The sequence below is a fragment of the Lampris incognitus genome, chromosome 6 (assembly GCF_029633865.1).
Source record: "Lampris incognitus isolate fLamInc1 chromosome 6, fLamInc1.hap2, whole genome shotgun sequence".
Lineage (NCBI taxonomy): Eukaryota > Metazoa > Chordata > Actinopteri > Lampriformes > Lampridae > Lampris > Lampris incognitus.
The window spans coordinates 45,584,230-45,602,018 of record NC_079216.1 but is presented as its reverse complement, the minus strand read 5'-3'; the positions used below and the strand labels follow the sequence as shown (position 1 = coordinate 45,602,018).

At 44.2% G+C, this 17,789-nt stretch overlaps 1 pseudogene; it reads left to right on the top strand.

Annotated features, from left to right (window-relative positions):
- The first annotated feature begins 12,660 nt into the window (after window positions 1-12,660).
- On the top strand, window positions 12,661-17,532 carry LOC130114552 (uncharacterized; annotated as a pseudogene).
- Window positions 17,533-17,789: the final 257 nt, after the last annotated feature.

The window sequence follows — 17,789 nt, the reverse complement described above, 5'->3', positions numbered from 1 at the left end:
TGAAGGTTGGGGTGGGGTCAGGTCGGGTGGGCTGGGGTGGGGTGGGGTAGGCTGAGACACTTTTGGTGACCAGGAAATCAAACGGACACTGAAAACAGGAGAGAACAGGATCAGGGTGTTTGTGAAAAAGCAGGGCTGATGTTCGTGATTCATGTAGGTTGTCTTGCTGAGTGTGAGGGTAATGTGCAAGGTTTGAAGATATTGCCTTCTGGTGGGGACAATTTCTCTCAAAACCCATATGTGCAGGATGTGGTTGTACCCTTTGCCAGGGTGGGTGGCACTGAGTTGAGGTTGAGCGTGTCGTGTACTCTTGTGTTAGATAGGCAGGCGTGACACCGTTTATGAATGTGCTACATGTTGTTTTCTCACGTCTTTATGATTTTTTTTGTTTTATATATATATATTGATGAGAAAGAAACAAACAGGTTGAAGGGGGAGAGGAAGGGAGGGTGGGTGGGGTATGTCATGGTCCCCTGTGATGGGGAGGACGTTCTGAGAGATTAAATGAGCAGATATTCAGTTGGAGAATTTGTGGAATCTTGAAAGCTTAAGACTTTTCAGTTTAAAACATAACGAGATTAACACACCAAATTGATATTAAGAAGAATTTGGCAATAAATATTTATGGGTCATTTAATTTCAAATACTGCACATAAACGTGTAGCGCCACCACTGGTGTTCAGAAAGAAAAAAAGTCAAGTCTCTCTTTTCCCATATCATTAAATCTTGTATATATATATATATATATATATATATATATATATATATATATATATATATATAGACATTACCTGTGGACTGAAGTTTGGTTTTCAATTTTGAAGAGAAGTCGAGGTACTCGTTTTCTTAATTTATGCAATTTTAATTAAATTTTTTCTTTCTCTCTGTATATAGGGTACTGTATGTGTTTTGAAAATGCCTTATCAATCGCTGTCATTCTTTTATTTTTGCGGGTATTGTGTGAGAGGGATTTGTCTTCCTTTTGAATAAAAGTTTGTCATATTTGAGAGATATTTAAATATATACAATAGCTGGTGACAAATTGTGAATGGGGTCGTAATAGCCAAAATGGATATTGTATGAATCAGCTTGATGTACAGCATCCAGCATTGTGCATTTTAGGCACAGTTATATGATGTGAATTAACATGATATGTGCAAAATACAGTAATACTGAGCAGGGAATATGATAATATGGTTTGTGAAAACATTCTTATGTGGGTTGGACAAAGAATCACTGTCAGTCATTATGTCAATGGTGTTATCCAGAGGATAAATAGAATGATTCTGACAAGATTTACCTATTTTATACACAGTGTGTACACTGATTGAGGCAAAAATGGAAGGCCAATTAGTTTCGGCTAGCATTTAAAGAAACTAGTAATTATTATTGGGATGCAACAACCCTGCTGAATTCTTTAGGAAAGATAAGAGAATGATTTACTCACAACTGCTGATCAAAATGGAGCATATGCGACGGAGCCCTTGTACATTGAACACACATCTCAAAGGTTTCCTTGTAAGAAAGAGGATGCGGCCTTTTTCTTTATGTGCTGCAGAGGAGGAGGATGAGTGTGGCAAGCTTACAGTACCATACCCAGGCCTATATGCCGGTGACACTATTCAGATATATACAAGCTGTTGCAATTTTTTACTGACTCTCCTAGTTGGGATTTTATCATACATGTGTCATATCAGCTCTTTCCTCTAGAACAGTTCTTTCTTCTTGGTTTTCAGTATAATGCATAAGATTGTACAATCATTGCCAACTGTTTTTTTTCTCCTTGTAAGATTTTGTCCTGCTTTTGCTTTAATGTGATTCATTTTGAAGAAGAAGGAAAAAAAAGCAAATGTATTAGAGTAGGTGAGTGTAATGATGAATTAACAAAATGTTGCATAAAACCTGTAAAGTCAAGGATGAAATAAATGTGTATTCGGTAAAGAAGAAATTGGGAGTTTGCAGCTTTCATTCACTGCCTATTTGTGAGCGTAGGAAGAGGAAACGAGTACTAAGAAAAGTGAAAATGGGGATGAATGAGTGGCTACACTGCGGTCAAGCAAGAACGGGTTTGGTTAACAAGATGCAAGAATCAGAATCAACTTTATTGGCCAAGTGTGCTTATGCACATGAGGAATTTGACTCGGAGACACAGCAGCTTCTAGAAGTTGCAGACGTCAATCACAAAAGAAAAAACAAAAACAAAAGAAAAAGAAAAAAAGACAAGAAACAAATGGAACAACAGGACATTGGAGGCAAGCATGTATGCACAACAGGTATGTCGCTACTATCTATACAGCGTTTTGTTATGGTTGAGTAATAAACAGCTTATACACATATATTAGACCATATTTCTTATATAATACATTGCCCACACACTATACCATATTACTACAACCCGGTTGCAGCGGCCTCACCCAAGACCGTCCATGCAGTGTCTTTGTCCACGTCTGCGTCTAAATTTTGTCTTCGTTTGATGGCTGGGATTGCTGGCGCTGGATCGGCTGGGAGAGCGGGGCAAGCTAAGCTAAATGCTAGCCCATGCAGACCAGCAGTTCCGACAACACCGAGGGCGGTCTGGCGGCGGCCTTACCTGGCGTTGTCTGTGGTGTTTCTGATGTCGTCATGTGGAGTGCGGGGAGGTGTGTCAAAGGTGTCTGGCTGGAAGAGCTGGCGCTGGATCATCTGGGAGGGCTTGGTCTGCTTCGTCCGGTTGCCACAGCGACCACGGCCCCTGCCTGGAGCTGCGGCCCAGGTGAAAACATGGAGGGCGGTCTGACGGGGCGCGCAATCGGGGCAGGCTAGGCTAACCGCTAGCCCATGCAGACCGTCGGTTCTGACAGTCGTACTGGCTGGCGTTTGTTCCCTTAGCAGAACCGGCGCTGGGGGGAGGGGGCAAAGGCCATAGCACCCCCATAGCACCTCCAAGAAATGTTTTAACTTCTTGTCTGTGAATGTTCTCATTCATCCAGGTCATGGTTATCCAAAGGAGTTGAATCAAGTGCAACTGGACTTGGTATATATCCGTGAAGACGTTTCGCCTCTCATCCAAGAGGCTTCATCAGTTCGTGCCTTTCTGACTAGACCAAGCTAGTCTGACTGGCTGGTGATGAGACTCAGAATGTATCCTCTTTGGAGTCGTTGTCAGAGCTATTGATATGCGTGGCTCTTTGTGTCCCGATGTTTACCAACGCCCGTCGCTAACAGAGCCATAGATATGAGTGGCTCTTTTGTGTACCGATGTTTGGCCGTGCCCGTCGTTATCGGAGCTATTGATATGCGTGGCTCACACATTTCATTTTTTCACTAAATAAAATTAATTGCTCGACTGTGTGACACTATCTGGTCGTCACAGTCGAATAATTCCTTTTATTCAGTGATAAAAGTAAAATGTGTGAAGAAGTTACAAAATAAATTAATAAATTAATTTACTATATAAATCAATTGTAAGTTAAATTAATTGAATTAATTGTTCAACTGTGTGACATTATCTGGTTGTCACACAGTTGAACAAATCATATTGTTTAGTGAAAAAATGGAAAGGGTGAAGAAGTTACAAAATACATCCATCCATCCATTATCCAAACCACTTATCCTGCGCTCAGGGTCGTGGGGATGCTGGAGCCTATCCCAGTGCACATTGGGCGGAAGGCGGGGAAACCCTGGACAGGTCGCCAGTCCATCGCAGACATTAATAAATTAATCTACAATATAATTTGATTGTAACTTAAATTAATTGAATTAATTGTTCGACTTTGTGACATCTGGTGGTCACACAGCCGAACAATTAATGTTATTAAATCCATTAAATCCGTTTGACTTCCGGCTGGGTGAACGCTGACGAAACTTGCTGCTGATTTTTGCTCTGACGTTGACCCTGCTGTTCCTTAGCCCATTCTGCTCACAATTTCAGAAACGTTTGTTTGTTTTCTTTTTTTTTTTATCGGACAATCCCGTGTGTTTTTTGGCTACCAATTGTTTTATACCTGGCTACTGGTCTCCTCGCCTCCCCCAGCGACTGTCGTTCTACTTCGGAGCCTACGTTTGGTACAACACTGACAATAATGTGGATCAGTAGACTGTTCATATGGATTATTTTCACCTGGATTATTTTATTTTTGATACTCCATCCAGTAGCACCGCTACTTCAATACACGTCAGTGGATCTTTTTCGACTACGACCCCACCTCTCTGAGCCACCACCAGCACTGCGACTTCACCGAGATATCGTTCGTCATTTCCGCCGGAAATACATTCACAATGGATCCCGCCGGGGCTTCAACTTTGATGTCACGAAACCAATCCGTTCCTTCTGGTCGTCCTTTTCTCGTCCCTCAAGAAAATCCCGACGGACTGTTGATCACAGCGCACTAGCTAACCTAGCCAGGTCGGCTAGCATCAAAACCGGAAAAAAATAACCTCTCCATCGGATTATTTAACATTCGCTCGCTAACCAACAAGGGACTCCTACTTCATGATCTACTGAATGATCGTAAGTTTGATTTTCTATGCTTGACTGAGACGTGGCAACAACCAAATTATTTCTCACAGTTTAATCAAACTATTCCTCCAGGGTTTGTGTACACTTGCAAATCCCGTGACACCGCCAAGGAGGGGGGGGGGGTCGCGATACTTGACAGTGAAAAGTGGAAAGTGTCTTCCATAACTGTGCCTGTGACATGTTTCATTTGAGTCCATTGCCCTACAAATCAATGGGCCAAATCCTACCATACTAGCCACTGTTTATCGACCACCGAAGCCAAATAACAATTTCTTAAATTAATTTTCTGTTTTTCTAACCTTTTTATGTTCTTTATCCCCTAATGTAATATTGCTGGGTGATTTTAATATACACATGGACAATGTCGACAATACTCTCACAAGAGATTTTACATTATGCCTGGACAGTTTTGGATTACAGCAATATATCAATTTTCCTACGCACTCTAAAGGACACATACTTGATCTGATTTGCTGCTCTGGTGTAACTCCTCTTAACTGCAATGCATCTGATTTGTCCATTCCTGACCACAAGTTAATGTCTTGCAATGTTAATTTAACAGTATCCAAAACAAATTTGTCACGCTCCATCTCGTTCCGTAATATTAAGAACATTGACTTATCTACTCTCACTAGTGAAATTGATAACCTTCCCAGCAAAGACAGTTTATCCACCCCAGACGAACTTGTCTCTCATTACAACGATGGCCTTTATAGTATTTTAAACAATCTCACTCCTTTAAAAACCCGCTCTGTTTCTTTCACCCACTCTGCCCCTTGGTTTATACCTGCACTACGCCTGCTTAAAGCTAAAGGCCGTCGCCTGGAATGCCTTTTACACGAAAACTGGCCTTGTTGTTCATAAAGACATGTATAATGACCACATACTTCATTACAAGGAGGCTCTGTCCACAGCTAAATCATCTTATTACGCAAACTTAATTAGATCAGATGAAGGGAACACTAGAATCCTGTTTTCCGTGGTAAACAATATTTTACGGCCACCAGACACTCTCGCACCTCACCTGTATTCAGTTGCTCAATGTAATGCTTTCATGACCTTCTTTAATGCCAAAATTGAAAATATTCATCAGCAATTGACCTCGTCAAACAACACTCCATACAGTTCATCTTATTCACCCTCCTATGTTCCCCTCTTTTCTTCACTACCTAGTTTTAAACTCCCAACTGTTGCAGAAATATCTGGTCTTATTCGCAAATCCAAATCATCTACCTGTCAGTTAGACCCCCTTCCTACTCATTTAGTAAAAGCCTGTCTACCTTCTCTATCCTCTTTAATAACTGATATCATACATTCCTCCCTTACCTGTGGTCTTGTTCCCTCGTCTCTCAAAACAGCTTCTATAACTCCAATACTCAAGAAACCTGGTCCTACCTATCTTTCTGAACTCCTTCATATCAGCACGCCCTCCCGCACTCTCAGATCCTCTTCTGCTCTCCAACTCACTACACCATCGGCCCGCTTGATTACCATGGGGACTAGAGCCTTCAGTCGTTCTGCCCCCCCCCCCCCCCGCCTATGGAACTCTCTCCCACAAGACATTCGCAACATTGACTCTCTTTCAACCTTCAAATCCCATCTCAAAACATACCTTTTCAAACTGGCATATTCAGTCTGATCCACGCTTCACTGAGTTTTGTGCAGATGTTGATTTTATACTTACCTGTTGTGTTAACTTTTTATTGTCTACCCTGCTTTATTTTGATTTTACGCTGTCTGATACAGTGCTGTTTTTTTTAAACTATATTCTGTAAGGTGTCCTTGAGTGTTTTGAAAGGCGCCCACAAATAAAATGCATTATTACTATTATTATTCAGCAAAAATTAAATGTGTGAAGAAGTTACAAAATAAATTAATAAATCAATTTACAATATTAGATTAGTTAAATTAATTGTTCGACTGTGTGACATTATCTGGTCATTAGCAGTCATCTATTAGTAGGACCAGTCTGATCCTATTAAAAGATGACAGATAATACATTATTTACGGTACGCTCGCTAGCACCCCCACGCATTTTAGTGATCGCACTTAAAATAGCAGGTGTGGCTTGCTAATGGCTGGTTGGGCTTGTTTAATGATCGAAGACCCATTCTCAACGCAGTAGTCAGTGATCAATATTGTAGCGAATTCGGGGGGTAGCTCGGGACGCTGCATTCGGGACGCGAACCCGTAGCTCCCACTCCGCAAGCGACTACGTTAACCAGTCTACTAAAGGGTCCATTAGCCAAGGACCAACGTGTCTACTTATCCATGCACGTTACACCACCCCCTCTGCTCCTGGAAGCGCGTCCCCGCACTTCAGCATATCCGCTCCCTCACGCATCTAGGCGCATGCGCTTCCGATGGCCTCACGCGGTCTCACCATCCCACTTCTGACACTAATGTAGCGAATTCAGAGGGGGAATTCAGGAACCGTCGCCACAGCCGGGACGCGAACCTGTATCTCCCACTCCGCAAGCGACAACATTAACTTAGCAGAGTGGGCCCTCAGTGGGACCCATTGTGGGCCCGCAGCATGCCCGTAGTATGCCCACACTTTGGGCTGGGGGCAGTGGTCCCACACGGGCCCATAGTGCCCCTACTTGGTATGCTAGTGACATTTATTTACAGCCAACTCAAACAAAAAAAATGAAGAAAATATAAATTATACGAAGAAAGAATTCATTGAAAATTGGAAACAATTGGAATTGAAAAACAAAACTATATACAAAATTAAATGCTTTTATAAAACAGAACAACAAACATAGAACCACATTTGAACACAATAAGAACATTAAATCTAAAAAAACAAGCATTAAATCTATTTATTTTTTGCTCCTTCTGCTCCTCCCTCCATCTCTATCCCTGGCATTTCTGAGCCACATTTTGATGGCAGCTTCCACCTCGGATGCTGTGGCCTGACTGCTTTTTGTCACAGCACCTGAAGAAAACAACAATTGAAATGTAAGTGCACAGTATGAGTTAGCCACAGGTGGAGCATTTAATCTAGCCTGGGATCAGAAGTTAAGATCAAGTTAGAAGTTAGATTATGATTAAATTAGATTAATTTAGCTAGGCTAATCTGTCTTTGTATGCCCTTTTTTCCCTAGTGTAATCAGAAACAAAAATTATCACAAAATACTCTCATTTGGCCTTTACAATTAAATTCAAACTTTTGATTTTGTTCCCCTTCTGAGGTCTTATTGCATTTGAACATTGCATACTGTACCTATGACTGCTCTGCACACCAGCATATCCCCAAAAGCCAACTTCTGGCCAGAGCCCCGCCAGCACAGTTGTTGGGCCAGTGGGATGGTTAGCAAAATTATTAAAATTGTAAAGTTATGAGTAATAGTTAATCTGTAATTAAGTTGGTTAAAAAACAGCACGAGCTGCTCTATGGGAACATTTAAGGGACAAAAAATTAACAAAAAAAATAGTGTTCTGTCTCTTAACTGTAATATGAAACAGCTGCGACAAACCAAAAAGTTGAGACGGTACTTGTCTTGTTGGATGGGCGGTTTTAGTTAAGTATGGGATGGACCGGTTATACCTTGGACAACTTGTTTACATTTTACTGTCATTTTTGCAGAGGTCTGACTATATGCGGCCTTGGGGATGGGTGGTAAATAAAACGTTTGAGTACCGCTTACCCTAAAGCAGTCGTAATCTTAAAACGTTTTAACTGTACTGTCAACAGGGGGTTGACCTCAAAGGTCAAAACTGCTATGGGCCCCGCATGGGCTAACCCACAGAGGGCCCATGTGGGCTTACTGTGGGCAAGACAACAGTTGGGCTTGCCCACAGTAAGCCCTCATAGGTGCCTCAAAGGGCAAAACTGCTGTGGACCCCGCATTGACTGACCCACAGGGGGCCCATGTGGGCTTACTCTGGGCAAGACCACAGTGGGTTGCCCACAGAAAACCCTCATGGGGGCCTCACAGGGCAAAACTGCTGTGGGCCCCGCATGGGCTAACCACATGGGGCCCATGTGGGATTAGTGCGGGTTTGCCCCTGCCCACATTGCCCCACAGTAAACCCACACCTACCCATGGGCTATCACCTATCCATGGCTATCACCCCAGCAAACATGCTGGGGTGATAGCCTGGCGACATGTCCAGGGTGTTTCCCCGTCTGCCGCCCAATGACTGCTGGGATAGGCTCCAGCATCCCCGCGACCCTGAGAGCAGGAGAAGCAGTTTGGATAATGGATCGATGAATGGATAATAATCATTACATTTATAAAGTGCCTTTCTAGACACCCAAAGCGCTTCATATTGAAGAGGGTAACTCACTTCAACGACCACCAATGAGTAGCACCCACCTGGGTGACGCATGGCAGCCATTTTGTGCCAGAACGCTCACCATACATCAGCTTGAGGTGGGGAGGGAGGAATCATTGAGCCAATTACATGGGGTGATGATTAGGTGGCCAGATGGAGACAGCCAGGTTGGGAATTTTGCCCAGACACCAGGGAACCCCTACTCTTTGCGATAAGTGCCACGGGATCTTTAATGACTAGTTTCAGGACCTCAGTTTAACATCTCATCCCAAGGTTAAACTGCTAAAATTCCTATAGCACAGTGTCTGTGTCACTGCACTTGGGAATTGGGATTTGATATTTGTTGTACTTTAATAGATGGAAGAAATAATGCACATTACATTATAGACAAATATACAACTTTGCCATTGTGTCTCAGTGAAATGGATCAAATAAGTTTGCAGTAATATCAGAAAATCAGTGTACAGCAGCAGGACGTATTAAAGTGTATTAACAGTAGACTGACGAGAGGTTTGTACTTTACCGAACTTCATTTATGGGGGAAACGTGCTCACATGATGAGGAGGAGGCCAGGGCAGGAGCACCCTCCCCTGTTAAGGAGGAGCAGGAATGTATCTTCAACAGTCCAGACCCAGTGGAAGAATACTGTTTGAGAAATGTATGCCCTATTGAAACATCCTCACCTGATGAAGAGACGGAGGCCAAGGGAGGACATAAGGTCAAGAAGGGCCGTCTCCAGCGCTTCTTTGGGAGGCTGAGGAAGATTGTTTGCTCCTGCAATGACAAAGCTCTGCCATGAAAGAGCCCTTCTCTCTTCAACCCTGCTACCAAATGGTCTACAACGACCTTAAAAAAAAAAGACCTGTCTCATTATAATATTGTAGAGGATGAAAGAAAGGAGACGAGACCACTTCTCCTTTTGACCACACAGCCGTGGGGTTGTTTGTTTCCTCCAACCAACTCTAAGTCAACAGTTCACCATATTAAAAGCTCAACCTCGTGTCTACCCACAATCCCCCTTGCTAACCCCTGCCCACTGTCTTAAAGGGACTGTCTCTGGTCCGCATGGTGAATATCTAATCTGCAAATAGGCCACTACAATATCAATATTATTATTATTATTATCATTATAATTATCATTATAATTCTGTTATCATCTTTCAATGTTGTATTGTGTAAATTGTGTAAACACAACATCATTGCACGTTGTCCATATTGGGAGAGAGATCCCTCCTCTGTTGCCCTCCCTGAGGTTTCTTCCTGTTTTTTCTCCCTGTTAAAGGTTTTTTATAGGGAGTTTTTCCTTATCCGATGCAACGGTGTAAGGACAGGATGTTGTGTAAAGCCCCTTGGGGCAAATTTGTAATAAAATTGACTTGACTAATTAGTTTTGTCATTATCAATCATTCAATGGCGTATCGTGACTTTTCCACTAGGTGGGCCTGCTTTGAATCCAGCGCGTCAGAATTACAATTTTTCTTGACACACAGCAGGCATAAGAGTCTAGTCCCCTAGGATACATCATTTAATCGTTTTCTTTTTTTTTTAAGAAACATACACAAGTCTACTTCCAAACGTCTAATACATTTCAGAAATAAAAACAAATAGCAATTATTTAACAGAACTCGTTTATTTTTCTGTTTGCCTGTCATTGTCTGACACTATATTTCATTTATGTAATGTAGGCTTGATAACATGCATTAATTGAATTAGACAATTAAATTAAAATGATAGGCTGTCAGTGATTTTTTGCATTTGATACAGTTATTCTTTTTAAGCCACAACTAATCAAATTTCAAATTTCATAAAGAAATCAAATTTCCACCTATAAACATCATTCGCAGCCATATTAACCTCATTAAATTAATAGCGCAAATGCGGGAAAGTTTCCAACAAATAGACGTACATACTGTGCACAGAAAGTGTTCCACATAAAATAATTAATGAGAAAAAAAAACTAAACTAAACTATCGTAACATAGGCCTGCAGTAGCCTGTTACATATTGATCGATAAGCATTTGGAAAATATCAAAATAAATTTCACCGGCCCCTCCTGATTGTTCGAAGCATAGACTGTATAAAAGGTTCGAAGACGAAGTGCATGTAGGCCAATAGATTCTTTCGGTCGTGTTTCTCCACTCCAAATCAAGGCTACTCCCCGTAGGGGTTAGGCTACTCACTTATAGTTGAATTTGGCCCGTCGTTCTTTCAATGGTGCGAATCTGTCTATTACCTTGGAGTTAAAACTGGGAATGTCCTTCATGAGTCTCTTTTCCATGGACAACATGGCAAGTGCGTTGAGACGCTCGTTGGTCATTGTGTTTCTGAGACATGTTTTGATTCTTTTTAGCGTCGAGAAATATGTCTCAGCCTCCGATGTTGTCATTGGGGTTGTGATTTGGATGTGAAGGAGTTTAATGGTCTCGGACAGGGTGAGTCGGAACTTATTTTCCACTATGAAGTGGAGCAGAGCCGCAGCGCAACTGCACACACGGAACTCCTCTCTCTCTCTTGTAGATAAGAGAGAGTTCAGTACGCAGTTTTGGTCTTGCTGATCATCGGGTATGCTTCAGCTGTGCTGTTGAGTGCTGCGTGAGGGAAGTGCTGTTTGTGAATGATGAATAAGTCGTTCTGCAACAGTGCAGCACTTTGAAGGTGTTCCGTGAATGCAAAGCGTTCCTTAGCATGAGCCAATATGATATGGCACACCTCAGTAGCCATTCCGCGGTATGTTTCCAGGTCAGACCGTCTGCGCTGGGAAGAGGCCATTTGGAGAGATGCTGCGCGCTCTCCGCACAGGGCTGCAACAGATTCACCACGCACCCTCTGAATATTGTCCACGAATGTGTTGATCGTTCCTTGCACGTACACTGCGTCAACATTTCTTCTCTGCAATTGACTGAACAACACATCAACATGAGGCATTACAGCGTGAAATAAGTCCAAGAAGAAGTTAAACTCCCAGTTTTCCAAAAGTCGTAAAATGCATCTGCCTCCCGCTCGGTGGTCAGATTGTTGCCCCTGTCCAGGATTGTTTGGAAACACTCGATTAGATCCCGTTTGTGTTCGTAAACTGTATTGGCAGCCTGCGAGAAAGAGCCAACTTGTAATCTTGACAAAATTGGATTAGGTGTTGACCAAATAAGGAATTATTATCCACGATATCAGCATTCATGTCTCCCACAACAAATATACATGTATATGCACTTTCTTTAATAAATGCACTAATAAATGCGAGCCTATTAACGTATTCATCCTCATTTTGGTAACGTTCATAGGGAGTGCAAAGATTTAAAATTATAAAGACATTCTCATTATGTACAACTTCGATTGCTATGCACCAGTCTACCTCTAATCTAATCACACTGATCAGTGGCTCATACTTCTTATGCCAGAGAATGGCCACTCCCCAGGTATTCTGCCACCCATGCTTAGGTCTGTTGTGGACTCCCCTGCCTCATGGAAATCATTACTAACAGAATTAAGTTTGACTAAATCTTGTTTAGCTAAAAAAATTATCTTGTATACACAAGATATCAGCGTTCTCCAGGAGCTTATCTATGACAATAGGTTGCGCTTTGTCCCCTGCGCTCTGACCAAGGCGCAAGCCACGCGAGTTATATGACACAACTCATGAATCACAAACTAAATCTGCATTGCATCAGATGCCCCAGCCTACATGCATAAGCAGAGCAATAGATCGTTGGCTAAGTCAGTTCTTCGATCTGTTCGGCATTGAAGGTAACTCCTCTCCCTACACTCTGAGGACATGCTCTGGCATAGTTGAGACTGCGGGGAGAAAAGCAAGCAACTTCACTGTGGAGTCACTCGATGGAGAAACCATAGTGGTGCTCCCTACCCTCATAGAATGCAACACAATGCCAGATGACAAAGAGGAAATTCCCACACCAGAGATAACACAACACTTCCCTCACCTCACTCCAGTGGCTGGCAAGATCCCACCTCCAGATCCCAGTGCTCAGATCCTTCTACTCCTGGGGAGAGATGTCTTAAGTGTGCACAAGGTACGTGAGCAGCATAATGGCCTCCACAACACACCATATGCACAGCACTTGGATTTGGGCTAGGTCATCGTAGGAGAGATCTGCCTAGATTGAGCTCATCAGCCTACTGATGAGCTCAATCTAGTCAGTGTCTACAAAACAAACATACTCCCAAATGGCAGAGCCTCATTCTTCACACCATGCTCTAAGAGCGTCCATGTGAAAGAGCGAGTGAGTTCCTATCCTCTTCAGTACTTAGCTGCCTCGCTGTGTTACTCCAGACCCTCCAAAGGACTCATTGCTGGCACAAGCTGTCTCGGAGATGATGTTTTCTTGAGGACTGCAGACGACGAGAAGACGGCCCTGTCAATTGAAGATATCTTCTTGCATGTGATGAACAAAGAGGTGTATCTTGCTGAAGAGAACCACTGGGTGGCGCCATTGCCCTTTTGCTCGCCATGGAGCTGGCTTCCCGAACAACAAAGAGCAAGCGAAGCAGAGGCTGTTCTCGTTGCAATGCGCCTTCCAAAAGAAACCAGGGAAAGTGTCACAACGTAGCTCACTCAAGAAACTAGACCCCTTTATTGACAATGAAGGATGGATGAGAGTTGGTGGCCACGTGCGCGAAGCTGACCTCTCCAACCAAGAAAAGCATCCCTTGATCATACCACCTAGTCATCACATATAGCCACTCTGCTCGTTCAACATTACCACAACCAGGTAGCCCACCAAGGTCACCATTTCACTGCGGGTGCAGTACGCACGGCAGGACCGTGGGTTGTCAGTGCCAAAAAAGCTCATCTCCAGTGTCATCCACAAATGTGTCACGTGCAGGAAGCTGAGAGGGAGGCTGGAAAATCAGAAAACGTCAGATCTGCCCACAGACAGGGTTTCTGTAGCTCCTCCATTCACACACACCGGGCTTGATGTGTTTGGCTCATGGAGCGTGGTGACACGTTGAACCAGAGGGAGCAGTGCTGAAAACAAAAGATGGGCTGTCATATTCAGCTGCTTAAGCACCAGAGCAGTTCATCTGGAGGTGATAGAGTCAATGTCAACTTCAAGTTCCATCAACGCCTTCCACCACTTCTTGGCTATCAGAGGTCCAGTTCAAAATCTGCGGTCCCTATAGGGAACTGCAGATCAACACACAGGACCCAGAGATCAAAAGCTCCATGCAAGATCGAGGCTGCACCTGGTCCTTTTAATGCACCACAGTCATCCCACATGGGAGGAGCGTGGGAGAGAATGATTGGGGTCGCACAGCGTATCCTTGATGGTCTCCTGTTGAAGAACAGTGCCACAAGACTCATACATGAAGTTCTGACTACACTAATGGCTGAAGTCATAGCCATCATGAACTCCCAACCTTTGACTCCCGTCTCAACAGATGCAGAGATTCCTCACGTTCTGTCACCTGTATAGCCACTGCACCTGCATTGCTGTTGACTCAGGAAGCTAATTGTCACACCTGCTCCTCCGGGAGACTTAGTTGTGCTTCTATCTAATGATACTAATTGATAGAGAAATAATAATGATATAGTGGCATAATAGTAATTATGCCAGACGGGGAGTGTTCTGATTGTGAAATTTAAAGGATTGTTGCATTCAGTCTGTTCTAGACCTATGTTAGTTAGCTACTCCACATTCTTTGCGGTGCCTATGTGACACTTAGTGGTGAGACTGGGTAGTGCATGTTGTGTCTGTGTGTGTCAGTGTAAACGACCGTGTCAGTAGCTGTTGTTTGGAATGAATGAGTTCAGTTACCATGCGTTTCAAGCGGAGAAAGACAGTTGTTCTATAAGCGTCGGATCCTTGGAGCGATACGTCCGTAAGTGTTGTTGTTTTTTTCTTGTTGTATGGAAATATCATAATTAACACTTACGTGAGTATGTATGTATTAGATATAAGTGTGTAATTTCATGTTAGCAAAGCTCTTTTTTTCTTTTTTTTTTACCTCGTGTAGCCTATGCTAGTTAGCTATCTGCGTGTGAAGGTGCACGGGCTAGTTTGTGTGCCTATGAAATAGGTAATGTGAAAAGACAGAAAAGACTGTTAGGGTACTTAGTAATTGTATTCCTTATTTGTGTTTCTTTAGTTTTATGGGGGGGGGGTGAATGTATGGGGTAAAGTCTTCAATAAACTTCCATCTGAAGAAGACGTCAAGCTCGAACCGCATTTATTCTCTCGTCCGCTATCTACGTACGTCTTGTTAGGACACAACTGCTAGGGCAGAATAGGGAACAAGCTGGAGGAAGAAGATACAATCCAGGGAGAGGCAGTCATCTCAAAGTCCTTCAGTGGACAGCAGCCAATGAGAGGATAGAAAATATTTGAAATATTACAACCAATGGGGTAGGTAGTTATGATGACCAATGGTGGGATAGAAAACATTACAACCAGAGTCGCCAGCTGCTTCTTTTCACCTGACAGTGAGGAGTTTCGCCAGGGGGACGTAGCACGTTAGAGGGTCACGCTATTCCCCCAGTTCCCCTTCAACCCCCTGAACAGATGCCCGACCGACCAGAGGAGGCGCTAGTGCAGCGACCAGGACACATACCCAGAGAACGCAAACAACATCGAGCAATTTAGGAGGATCTTGCTCCTCAGTGTGGAATGTAAGATCTTCAAGATTGTTGCCAATCGCCTCATGGAATTTCCTCTGAAAAACTCCTACATAGACACCTCGGTGCAGAAGGGAGGAGTTCCTGGTGTTCCAGGATGCATAGAGCACAAACGTGTGGTAACCCAACTGATCAGAGAGGTGCGAGAAAGCAGGGGAGACCTGGCAGTGCTGTGGCTGGACCTTGCTAATGCCTACGGATTGATCCCACACAAGCTGTTAGACTTGGCCCTGATCAGACACCACATCATAGAGAAGATTCAAAATCTCATCCTCGACTATTACAACAGCTTTAACCTGAGGGTGTCTTCTGGGAACTCAACATCAGCGTGGCATCGACCAGAAAAGGGTATCATCACTGGCTGCACAATTTCTGTGTCCCTGTTTGTGCTGGCCATGAATATGCTTGTGAAGTCAGCGGAAGTGGAGTGCAGAAGTCCCCAGCCCAAATCTGGCACCTGACAACTCCCAATCAACAGTACAACTACATCACTGCCTGGATGCAGGTGGCTCCTTCAAAGATTTCAATGGCTGATTACATGGGCCACAATGAGCTTCAAGCCCACAAAATCCAGGTCTCTAGTCCTCAGGAAAGGAAGAGTAACCGACCAGTTCAGCTACTCTTTGGTAGGCACCCAAATTCCATCTGTGACTGAAAAGCCAGTCAAGAGCCTGAGTAATATTTTTTTACCAGCAATCTGAAGGACACAGCGGTGCACCAGGCAATCAGTGATGACCTCAACACTTAGTTCCCCACAGTGGACAAGTCAGGGCATCCTGGAAAAGTCAAGGCCTGGAATCAACATGGAATCCTGCTTCAACTCCTGTGGCCACTGCTAATCTACAAAGTCCCAGTCACCGTCATGGTGGGCTTTGAAAGGAAGATCAACCAGTTCCTGTGGAGGTGGCTGGGCCTGCTGTGGAACCTAAGCAGTATCACCCTTTATGGGCATAACACCAAGCTACAGCTTCCTCTCAGCAGTCTGGCAGAGGAGTTCAAGGTCACTCCAGTGAGTATCGAGGTCAGAATAGGAAGGAAGTGGCACACACGGGGCAGTTGAGCGGGTTGAGGCAAGGTTGCGGCACAGCATCCTGACGGACACTGTGGCAACTGGTCGGGCTGGGCTCAAGAGCAACTCAAGACCACGCTACGGTGAAGCCTCAGGAAAGGAGAAGTGAATGCTGATCCAGGAGGAGCTATGCGTGGAGGTGGAGGAAGCTCACTACAGCAGAATGGTGGGCATGTGCAAGCAGGGGGCCTGGACCAAGTGGGAGCATACAACCGACTGAAAGATCAACTGGGAAGAACTCTGGAAGGCGGAATCACACCGATTCAGTTTTTGGTCCAGTCAATGTATGATGTCCTCCCAAGCTCTTCCAACCTGTTCAGATGGAGTCTGGTGGACTCACCTGCTTGCCAACTCTGCCAGAAAAGGGGATCCTTGGAGCACATCCTGAGCTGCTGTCGAAAAGCCTTAGGAGAGGGGCGGTATCGTTGGTGCCATGGCTAAGTTCTGTGGGCAGGAGCAGACACCATCTGCACTGGGATCAGGTACAGCAAGCAGCAATATCCAACAAAACGCACCATTACCTTTGCTCGAGCAGGGGAGAAGCCCCAGCCCCAGCCAAAAGCCCACAGTGGGCTGCGAAACACAAGAAAGGAAGCGAGCCAGGTATGCAGATCTGGTAGCTGAATGTGGGAGGAATGGGTGGAAGGCCCACTGTGAGCTGGCTGAAGTGGGCTTCAGAGGCTTTGCAGGCCAGGCTCTACAACAGGTCCTGTAACTCTTGAGGATTTGTGGGCTGCAAAGAACAAGTCATTAGGAACATCTTTGAAGCTGCAGAAAAAGCTTCCCAGTGGCTCTGGGTGAAGAGGGGTGACTCGTGGCGTAATGCGCCACCTGGACACAAGTCTGGGCTTGATCACCCCCGGCTGGGACACTCGGATGAGGGTGTCTGATGTTAAGACCCGAAACACCTGTTGACCCTGGGTTCATTACTGATGATGTGTCCAGGTTACACCACATCATGTATCAAAGAACTGGGATGATATTCCCTTGCTGCATTCCCTTGCTGGTGCACCAGAGATGATGCACAGCGATGTGTTTTGCATCAACCAGTAATGATTGCTTTACCAGAGCTGAACTTCCGTGTGACAAAAACTTTCACATGCCCCCGACTGGCTTGCCTTCAGGGCTTTCTGCTAGAAAGCTTCTGGGCTTGGAAGCTATGGCGGAAAAACCTGAATGGAGGAAGGATTCAAGTTAAAAGAAAGAAAGAAAGAAAGGGTTGATGATGAGGACAAACCCGGATAACCATCGGTGTTTCTTTCAGGGATGGCTCAATACCACTTTTTCATGTCCGATACTGATACCTTGAG